Consider the following 12,036-nt stretch of genomic DNA (forward strand, 5'->3'; position numbering starts at 1 on the left):
GCCCCTAGTTCCAAAAATAAGTTAATGTAAGTCTTAAATGGCAGGAAGTGGGTGGGGTACAGAAAGTGTCTGAAATCAGTTGAATTGACAAATCCCTTCTAATTGCACTGATGGCCTTGATGTGTAACTATCTACCTAGGAGAGAAGTCCAGAGCCTTGTTAAATATTGTTAGAGGTGCCAGTGCTGTTGTGGATAAAGGACTCTGCAAATGCTAGGCATCCTTAGAGGGCCTGTTTGGTAGAAAGGAAAGTCCTGTTGCTTTGTACCACAGCAACTCTGGTTACTATATCTGAATGGAGATAAAACAAAAGAAAGCCCCCAAAGTGAAGTGTAACATGTTTTCCAAGTTAGAACAGGTTAAAGTAAGAATTCTCAGATCTTACAATAAAGCCCAAGAGGCTATGTGATGGGATTGTCTACAGCAGGATGGGAATGTAACTCAGCGGTAGAGTGCTTGTCTAGCATGTGTGAGGCTATTGGGTCACTTTCCAGCAACCCCTCACCTCACACACAACACACTAAATATTAATGATAAATATGACCATTCTGGTAACCGGAAGCTTAATCCACTGTAAAATAAATAACTAGTCATGTTCAAAGGAAAATTATTCACAGAAACAAAATTGTGTTCCTCATCAGACATTCCCTGAAAGTATCTATCTCTTGCTCTCCTAAATGTCTTTTTAGTTTGTATACATCAAGACAGTGTTCAAATACAACTGCCATGGATTGCAGAGGAGCCCCTCCCTCCCAAGTTTCCGACTTCTGTGCCGTTTTCAAAGGCTGTGAAGTTCTGGGTGCAGACGCAGGTCGCTGGGAGCAGACCTTTGAAAGCTATACTGGCCACTCCTGTTTCTGGCCCTCCCCTCTCTACTTCTAGGTCTGCTACCACGAGAGGAGCCTGCCACACATTCCTCCTGCCAAGAACCCCAGCATGATTTCTCCACCATAGTGGACTTGACACACCTCTAAAGCTGAGCCGAAAGAAACCTTTCCCCCTTATAGTGATCTGTCTGGATTTCATCAGCCTAGCATGGAAACTAACACAAAAATCATCAAACTCCAGACAGTTTTATATCTGCCAGGCCTTCTTTCCACTTCCCCCAGCGACTGCAGCATGCCAGAATCCTTCAGAGCATCCTCTTTAAACATAGCAACATCCCTCTCAATTACACAAAGTTGTCTCAGGCTTTGCCTCCTTCTTTGCACTGTGAAAACTTAAACTTTTTCTTATTCATGTCAACTCCCATCTCCCCTTCTTGACAAAGGTCTTGAAAGAATAATTTACATCAATACACTCACAAATTCTACAACTCACATTTAGTCCTCAACCCATGAATGGAATGATCTAGATGTTCCTATCCCTCCAAAACACATGGACTGAAATCTTCATCCCTAGAGTGATGTGAATGACAGGCAGGGCCTGTGGGAGGTGATTAGATCATGCAGGTGGACCTCTCATCATGAATAAAATATACAATAAGCCCCTCTGCCACGTGAGGATAGACCAAGAAGACATCATGTATAAACCAGAAAGTGAGCCCTATGAGACATTACGTTTGCTGGCACCTTGATCTTGGACAACTCAGCCTGTAGAACTATGAGAAATAATCTTCTGTTGTTTATAAATAAATATAAAATATTTATTTTATTGTACAAATGGACTAATTGCTATACAAACAACTGCCAATTGGTTTCTTTACTATGCTCTCAGAATTGCAAATATCAATGTTACCAGTGACTTAATCACAAGTTCTGACATCCTGTATTCAGACTATCTCATGTTCTTTGGACATTCTATATTGTTCTAGTTTGCTTTTCTGTTGCTGTGATAAAACACTGTGGTGAAGAGCAACTCAGGGGAGGAAAGGGTTTCTTTGTCTTACCCTTCTCGGTCACTGAGGGAAGTCACAGCAAGAGCTCAGACATGAACTAAAGCAGAAACCATGGAGAAAGGCTGCTCACTGTCTCAATCTATGGATCATGCCAAGTTAGCTTTTGTATAAAACACAGGCCCAACTGTGAAAGATGGTACAACCCACAGCGGCCTGAGCCCTTCTACACCCACCATCAATCAAGACAGTCTCTCATAGTTATGGCCACAGACCAATCTGACTGAGGCAATTCTTTAGTTGAGGTTCCCCCTTCCCAAATGACTCCAAGTTGTGTCAGGTTCATCATAAAAAATAACCAGGACATATATGTAATGGAATATAGATAATATTCTTGCCTAATTTTTCAATTAGGTTTCTGTTTGGTCCTAAGTGTACACCCAGACCTCAGTCTTCTCTTGCTCCCTACATTCTCCTTCTTCTCTCATAGTTCTAACATGTTAATAATTCCCTCTCAACTCCCTAGGCTCTACTCACACTTTTCTAGTTGGAATTACATTTTCAGTTTTACCACAGCATTTATCATGCACATTATAACTGTCTACATATGTTCCTGTGGTACCCAACAATTCCGAGAAGACAGAAATCATGTCATCTCTCCTTCCATGCTTCTTCTTTCATCATCCAACATGTCTTCAGAAGGAGTCAGGATGCTCACTTAGAAAAGAGGACATTTGCCCAAACAGTGAATGGATGTAATGAAATAAGGTTTGTTGCTGTTGGGAAGGGCATTCCAGGCAGAGGTTAACAGCAGTCTAGGGTTTAAATGTGCTTAATGTATTCATAATTCTATGAATTATGTGCCCAGAATCAGTGCCCCTGTAACAAAGAATCCTAGTGAGTCGAGTGAGTGAGGAGTAATATAGGAGAAGAAACAGGAGTGGGGGAGAAATATTATTGAGCCACAGAAGGCTTTGGATCTTTCTCTAAGCAAATTGGGAGCCATGTGGGGGCATTTAGAGCATTAAGGGACCATGATCTAATGTTTGTTTACTTTAATCACTTTGGCATTACACTGAGTAGAGATTGAATGAAGACAAGAACAGCAGCAGGATGGTCAGTTAGGAGGCCTCTGTAACTCTAGACAAGGAAAGAATGATAGTAATACGAGTGACATTAAATAGAATTGGATTATGATTTAAAAACCGGAATAAACATTTTTCTAATAGCTGTAAAGAAAGGAATCAAGGTTATATAAAAATATTTATGTAGAGAACCCAAGGACACCATTTCTAAGTTGAAGGATTTTAAGGTGAAGAATACAATGATTAGAATTGTTGCCACTTGAAACTCAGATGGAGTGTATTTCAAGAGAGTAAGACTGTGGTGACAGATTGTAAGGCCATTTCAGTTGTCTATGCAGGAGAGACTAAGAATAACAGAGCAAAGATGCTGAGGTGCAGATAATAGAACAGATTCAAGAAATATTTATGAGACAAAACTAAAGTATAGTCTGTATTTATTTTTTAAAAAAACTCCAGTGAAAGAGTCGTGTCAAGTATGTAAGTATGGTTGTTTTGAGACACAGTCTTGATATAAACCGGGCTTGTCTTGAGCTTGCTATGTAACCCAGCCTGGACTCCAACTTTTGATTCCATGTCTCATCCTCCCATGTTGCATGAATCTTAAAGAGTCTTATTAATAAAATCAAACCTGAGGCCAGTTATTGGGGTGAATGCTGGAAGATCAGAGAGACAGAACAGCCACAGCCACCTCACCTTGCCAGTTCCTCAGCTGGTCCTGTTTCCTCAGACTGGAAGCCTCTGAGTCCTCATCCAGAATGAATCTCAGCTGAACTGCTACTAGAAGCCTGAAAGCTTAACCAGCCAAATGCTGCTACTTTCTGGTCCTCACACCTTATATATCTTTCTGCTTTCTACCACCACTCCCTGGGATTAAAGGTTCACTTTCTGGGATTAAAGGCATGAGTCACCATGCTTGGCTGTATCCTTGAACACATGGATTTCTGCCTCTGGAATGCTAGGATTAAAGGCGTGTGCTACCACTGCCTATTCTCATGTTTGATATTGTGGCTCTTCTGTCTCTGACCCCAGATAAGTTTATTAGTGTGCACAATATTTTGGGGAACACAATACCACCACACTCCCATGTCCCAAGATTATAGATGTATGTCACCACAGTCAGCAAGGTCAAAATTGAATGGTGAAAAAAAATCAGATCGAATCTTTAGTTCAATGCAGTTTATCAGCTCTACCTGCTGGAGACTATATGCTCACACAGCACTCCGTATGATAGCCAACTGTCATGACAACTTGGCCATTATTGTCTAATGAGAACTCATGTTTAGATGGTGCTGAATATTTCATATGAATATTTACTTTTGTTCTTATATAATGAAAGACTTTCCAATATATAGTCACTGAAAAATTATCACCCAATAAAATGATAAAATAAAATTTTAAATAAATATGACCATCACCAAACATTCATTGTGAATCCAAACCACTTTTTAGACAAACTGTGAACCTAGAAAACAGAATAGATTGGATTTTACTTCTCAGTTTTAAAAGGAAATATTTGATTCAAATATAATGTCCATATAGACTCACCACAGTGACATTTGCAATGTGAATCTGTAACTCGTTCCCAGGTCAAGAAACAGAATTTGGCCAGCACTCCAGAAAATTCCTTGGTTGTGCTTCTAGTCATGACACCGGAGAACAATTAACCCCTGACAGTCAGCTGTTTGCAGTCTTTATGAAAACAACAATGAAAACTTTCACTCAATATTGTGTTGTGATTCTCATCTAGATTATTATGTGTGCTACATTTTTCTATGTATATTTCAGTTGTTTGGACATGCTACAATCCATTAATCTATTTTACTACTAATAGACATTTGGGTGATATGCTGTGAGCACTCTTGTAGGATGGATAGGCAGACAAATATAGACATGCTGATTATATAGATGCCCCAGATTATAAGTTTTGTGTCTGTCTTAGTTAGACTTTCTATTGTAATAAAACACCATTACCAAAAGCAACTTGGGGAGGAAAGGGTTTATTTCATCTTATTTCAGGTATCAATCCATCATTGAGAAAAGTCAGGGCAGGAACTCAAACAGGGTAGGAACTGAAACAAAAACCATGGAGGAGTTTTGTTTACTGGCTTGCTTTTCATGGCTTGCTCAGTTTACTTTTTATGCATCCCAGGACCAGCTGCCCAGTAGTGGCGCCGCTGTCCATAACAGGCTGGGCCCTCCCACACCAATCACTAATAAGAAAAGGCCCCACAGGCTTGTCTACAGACTTCCTCAGTCTCATGTAGTCATTGTCTCAATTTTGGTTCCCTCTTCTCAGATAGCTTGTGTCAAGTTGACAAGAAAGAAGAAAACAGAATAAAACTACAACAACAAAAAAAAAACCCCACAAAAAAACCCCAACCAGAGCAGTGTCAGCTTAACTTTCGCAGATACTAACAAACATCCTGCCCAAGTGGTTGTTAGATTATTTTTGCCATACTTAAATGTTTAGAAAGTATTCTGTTCTACAACTGATCTTTCCTTTTGCAGGAATCCGTTTCTAAGTCATAAATTTTGTCCTTGCAAAACAAAGTAATCAGAGTAGTTAAAAGTGGTTTTACACCTAAAAAATGATTTTATAAATTTTGTTTATGTAACACAGCAAGGACACTCAGAAGGATAAGAGCGAAATAAAGATGACAAAATGATAATGGAGAAGTCAAGGCTCCTTTGAACAGTGCTATGTTGTCCCTTCATGGACATGCAGAGTGTCAGGAAGCTTCTTCCACACAGCTCAGTGTGTCGATGTGCTGGATGCCAGCACTGAACTGAACCAAGTGCCTTGCCCTCACGGAGTGAGTGGAGGCGAGGTCATCAGAGCTGGGGTAAGCCATGTTGTGTAAGCCCTGTGTCCGGCTCACAGTAGGTTTTTAGTGTATATTTGTTAACTGAGTATGTAAAGTAATTGATAAGGAAAGTAACTGCTGGGAGAATATTTAGAAAGACGAGTCTTAAAATGTGTGTTGCTGACATAGCTACACGTCAGAAGACTATTTGTGGCTCCTCAGTTATGTGTGCGACCTCAAATCTAGGTCACCCTGCCCTTTCAGATTCAAATGGGTTGGCTCAAACCATCATTGTGCATGGGCTGGAAAGCCCAATGTTTATCCCAATGTTTATTCATCCTGAAAGTCTTAGAAGAATTTTGAGTTTTGCTCATCACTGACAGTTTCCCATTCCAAAATCCACTGGATTGGCTCACCTTGTGAGTCACCTCGTGCTCTTCCGTGTACTCTCCTTTTTCTAAACAGTGTGGTCTTACTTTGGACAGCAGCCTGATTTTCTCTTCCTCCAAAGTATCACCAATACAGGACACCATGTAATACAGGACAGCGTGTAATACAGGACAGAGTGTGCATCACAATCGCTTACGATCTTGGGTCATAGAGGAAACTTATACCACAGAACCACAGATTATTAAAATTGATGAGTAGACAACTTTATTTTTAAACATCTCTCAGATATATTGACATCAGGAATCTCCCCAGTTTTTCTTTCTTACTAGATTTCCCCCCTCTAGCTATTTATGTCATGAACTCAGCCTCCTGACTAATTGCCCAGATTTTCCTTCCTTGATTCATCTTCTCTTCCTCCATCTCTCAAACATCTGTTAACTTTATGTGCAGAGAGTTTCGTTCAGTCTTCCAGACTGACCTACTGGACAGCTCTCCAACTGGTCTTCCATTGCTACCAGTCTGAAGTTTATCAACCATGTAATAATCAACTACAATAGGAATCTTAAAATACAAACATGATTGCATCATTCTTCTGCTCCAAACTCTCTGATAGCATTCCTTCACAAACTCCTAAATGGCCATTCACAGCCTAAAGAGGCCCTTTTCTCTCAGCCCTCCTCACCATCCACTCCTCTTTTTCACAGAGATTTTCATGACTAAGTTTGCTCATTATTCCTTAAAGACACTTAACTAGTGCTAGTTTAGAGAGAGAAAGGAGATTACAAGAGAAAAAGACAGCCAATGTGACCAAAGTCAAATTAGACCCCACCAAAAGTTTAAAAAAAAAAACTAGCAAATTTAAGACACAGTACAATATTTCTAAAGTGAAACACAAAGAGAATAAATGCTATATAATATATATATGTGTGTGTGTGTGTACTTACAAAGCATATGTATGTACATATATGTATGTATTAACAAAGTATCACTGACTACAGGAGCCATATGAAGAAGTCTAACACAATGTATATTAAGTGCCACAAGAAAAGGATATAAAACTTGACTTTGTTCCTTTGTTTGCTTTCAATCAGTCTCATCTATAGCCACAGCTGTCACTGAACTCACCAAACAGACCAGGATATTCCCAAATTAGCTGTGGTTCTTCTGCCCCTGCTTTCTGATGTGGGCCACCACTCCCAGCTTCGAAAAATGAATGTTTTTTTTCAAAGTCTGAAAATGTTCCAAGTTTGATGAAAGCTATAAAAAATTCTAAGAACTCTACAAATCCTAAGAGAATAAACATAAATTCACCAAGACAGATAATAAATGATGATGATAATGATGATGATGATGGTGGTGGTGGTGGTGGTGGTGATGATGATGATGATGATGATACAAACCAAAGGCAAAGGGAAAATCCTAAATACTAAAAGAATTTGTGAAATGAGGAGGTGAACACACCATTACAAAAGATTAGAAAACAAAATAATTGTAATCACCAATATCAGTCAGCTACAAACCCTATGACCCACAATAGCAACCTGCTTGCAAGATATCCTGGAGCAACAGGGCACAAATGTCATGTGAATCACCAAACACTCTTTTAAAATTGCATTTAGGGCCCACTCCTTGAGAAGGAACCCATACCTGACCCTGCTAAAAGGGCCGACAACCTGAGACTAGACAGGTCATGGTTCTAGGAAAAAACCTAATACTATTATTCTACTAAAGGAACATAGCAATAATATGACCCCTAACGACCCAATTATAACACAGTTATAACTCAGTGCCTCACTCAACCTTCATCAGAGAAGCTTCTTCTTGTAGGAGTTGGTAATTGACACCAAGACTTTCCACAATTGGACAATACACAGAAGGTGGAAGACTTTTGAGCATTTAGTACTAAATGGGATGTCTTCATCAAACCCCTCCCATTAAGGCTCAGGAATCCGTGGAAGAGGAAGCAGCCAGAGGTGATGGATGACTCCAAGGAAAGAGTCTTCTAGAACTGACAGGACTGATTCACAAGTGACCCCACAGAGACTGTGGAAGCATGCAGAAAATCTGCACAGCTTCAAGCCAGATTGGGTCCCAGCATTGAGACAGGGGAGTAGACACAGGGTCCAACCCCTCACCAAGAAGCTACTTGCAATCGACACTCACTGGCAAAGAGAAAACCAGTTTTGTCCAGTGAATTGTCACTGGGTATGCCAACCACACTCCAGTGCAGGCCAACACAAAAGGAACTCCATGTTTTTCCTGTGAACTTTTTGTTTCATTTTGGCACTTTTTGTCTTATTGGTATTTTGCTTCCCTTTTTTCATTTCCTGTTTTTGTGCTTGTATTTTGTAGTTGTTGTTGTTTTGTTTTGTTTTAGTTTTTGAGAGAAAGAGAAAGAACATAAATAAGAGAAAGAACAAAGTTGTGTGGGTGGGGAGGTAGAGGGGTTCTGGAAGGAGACTGAAGAGGAAGAAAAACACTATCAAAATGTGACACTGGATCTATTAGCATCTCATTTCGGATGGAAGAAGGACTCATGTGGCTCCAGCCTCACTGAAGGGCTATTGGCAGGCAATGGGTGTACTGGAGAAGGAGCTGCCATTTTCCTCGGTGATGAAGCCACTGATAAGTTACCCATGTTCCAGTAAACAACCCAAACTCATGCTCAAGCAAACAATAATTAAACTCAGCGGATCACACACAAAAAAGTAGGGAAAGAGAAAATGGATGTCAGCTGGAGAGGAAGTGAGGCAAGGCAGAGCAATAGGGGTGAAAATGACCATAATTTAGTATATAGATTCAGGAAGTTTGTCAAAAAATAAAAAAGTGAAAAATAAAGCAACTAAAACTAAAAAAAATGAATAAATACAACACAATATTAAAAGGACATATCCCCAATTAAGAATGAGGAAGAAAAAGAGGAAGAAACTAAAATAATTTGATAAAATAAAAACATAGGAAAGAATGTTACTTCTTGAATAAAATTTTACAAACGAGGAACATTATGATCTGCGTCGAGTGTGTCTTTTGAGTCCCCTGGTGTATTTCTACATACCCGAAGGAAGGATGTTCACAGACAAATCCAAGAGTTCAAATCCATGTTGATCTGTGTCCTAAGTACGTGACCTGGGTCATTGTAACTTTGTTTCCTCACCTATAGAGTTAAGGTAATGACCTAACATAAGGGGTACTGTGAGCACTGCTTGAGTTCATAGATGTTCAGCAGTCGGCATGGTGCCCAGTACCTCACAGCACTCAGTAATTGTTGGTTATCACTCTGTTTTGGCATTTGGAATTAGGAAAGGGCAGTGGTTCAAAGTAGCCACAAGAGAAATTGAACTGATTAGTGCTTCTCAGAATAAGCAATGACTCTTTCCAAACATGTAGACACCTGCCTACTAACCACTTCCCACTTGCTGCATGCTTAAGGTGTGTCTAGGCAGAACAGTCAGAATACTCACAACCACCTCAACCACGAAGAAAAAAAAAATGCATGCCTGTGGGGCTGTGAAGTTCCCTTCTGAATAAGGTATGACCTCTGAGCGCTCTGTGCTAGCATGGCATTACTGGATAGAATGTGCTTTACAGCTAACCAGGAAGAGTTCAGAGGAGGGCAACCACCATAATAAATGACTTGGAAACAAAAACCTGGGCAGGTTCTGTCTAGCAAACAGATAGAGCTCTTGCCTAGGTGCACATCCCAGAGAAGAGAGTTACAGTTCTCAGCAATGAATGAGGTTGCTGGAGATAATGCAGGGTTTAGATTAAGTCAGAAATACTCAGGGGAAAAATTGGTACACTACATGGCGAAATACTGGACAACATAGGAAATGTCTACACTAACTACCAAATTATTTTCATAAGGTTTTATTTCATCAGTTTCAGAGTAATTGATCAAATAGACTTCTAGGAACAAATCAACAATAAAGAAACAAATCAGGTAAGAATGCAAAAGATTGACTAAAGGCACCAAGTAGGTGTTTTTACTTAAGGTCAGTACTTACTCTATCCAATGGTTTGCAGAAAAAAAATTTAATAGAAGGACATTTGGTTGTTACGGAATTATATTTAAAGGGCAAATTGTTACAAGCAACTTGAAATTTCAGTTACTTAAGCTTTGCACCCATGCTCTAAAATGATCTTTGTGAGAAAATTCTTTCTTTCTACACACATATGCTGTTCTATGCAGCCGAAATGTGGGCAGCCAGCACTCTGTAGGGAGACCATGTCCAACTCCTCCATTTCATAGACAATGTAAACACCAGGTGTTCTGTGGCTATCAGTAAATATGGTAAGAAGTGTGATGACTTTGAGTTGACAGTTTCAGATCTAGGGTGAACCTCTCACATTCATGCTGTATACTCCTAAAGATTCACATTCTAGCCAAATCAGAGGTCATGCATGAGAGAGGGAAGGAAGAAGCAGGGAGAAGAAAGGAGTAGGGACAGATGGCGGGAGGGAATGCAATGTGTACATTCAAGCAAGAAACATTACATTGTAACTGAACCTTGGCATCTTAGCATTTGAGAGAATGGGAGGAAGGACAGCCAATCCGGGCTAATAGTTAAATCATAGACATTGAAATTAACCAGACCTGGGCTTAAATCCCAGTTTAGATACTTGTTGGCTATATGAACCTTTGCAAATTACCCTCTAACCTTTAGTGTCTTTATCAGTAAACACAGGGCCTAACAAATTTGTAGAGAAGATTAAGTATGATTATGTACACAGAGCCCTTGACTGGGCCCTTCCACTTAACAAGCCTCTGCAAATGTTAGTCATTATATTAATACTTTGTTACTTGTCTTTTTATCTACATTGTAATAGTGTGCCTGGGGTCTGTGACTGGACAGGGCTTGATTTTATAGTTACTGGATATTAGAGGCTTTAGGCTAAGATTCTTATATATTAAAATCATAAATTATGAAAAGTTTCATGGTGAATATATTTTATATCAGCCAGCTTACATCAATTTACATTATATTGTTGTTGTTACTAAAGTTGTTTTCTAATGTGTGTTTGAACCATTTTACTGCACTATAATTCATCAAATGTTTTTCAATCATGCCTCTGTGCAGCCCTGAAAAAGGTACTGGAAATATAAAATCAGAAAAATCATGAACACAACCTTGCCTGTAAGTTGCTTGGAACCCAGAAGTAATAACAAACTGCAAATGTAGCGCAAAACTTGTCAAAAATTAGAATATATGCTTTAAAAAGTTATTCTACAATTAAATCATAGAAAAATTAGGAAGGTGAAAGAAAGATAAGACTAAAGAATTCCATTGACATCTGTCACTTAGTGCAAACGTTAGGTGGTAGCTGTCACATTTCCATCTTTAACTTGTTTGACATCCTCTTGGTGTTTTGTCAGTGATAATTTAACTCTCAGGGCTGAGAGTGTATCTCAGTGGGACAGCTCTTGCCTAGCTCATGCAAGGCAGCCCTGGGTTCAAACCCCAGAACTTTAATAATAATAATAATAATAATAATAATAATGTAATAATAATTTTAACTCTACTTTTGCATATATTTAGATGATAGTCTTAACTAGCAGCTAAATAATTCACCTTTTATTTAATGATCAGAGATGCTAGTTTGTCATATGTGAATATTTTATATCTAATGACTGTTTATATAATACTACTAACATCCCTGCATCCAATAAAAATAATGGTATTTTTTGATTTCCTGTCTGCTCGATTGATTTCCTGCCCTCATTTTATAATCAATTATATCATATATTATTACATATTATAACTAATATAAAGGTATCCCTTTATATTAGTTATATTGTCTTTTTCAAAGATTATTCTTCATATTTGTGTCAGGTTAAATAACTGTTCTTGAGTTGGTTCCTTTTGCAAGTTTCTAAGTTGATTGGTATATATTTTCAGTTCAAAATAGAAGAACAGATGAAAGTT

This window comes from Peromyscus leucopus, chromosome 8a (genome assembly GCF_004664715.2).
Source record: "Peromyscus leucopus breed LL Stock chromosome 8a, UCI_PerLeu_2.1, whole genome shotgun sequence".
Classification (NCBI taxonomy): Eukaryota; Metazoa; Chordata; class Mammalia; order Rodentia; family Cricetidae; genus Peromyscus; species Peromyscus leucopus.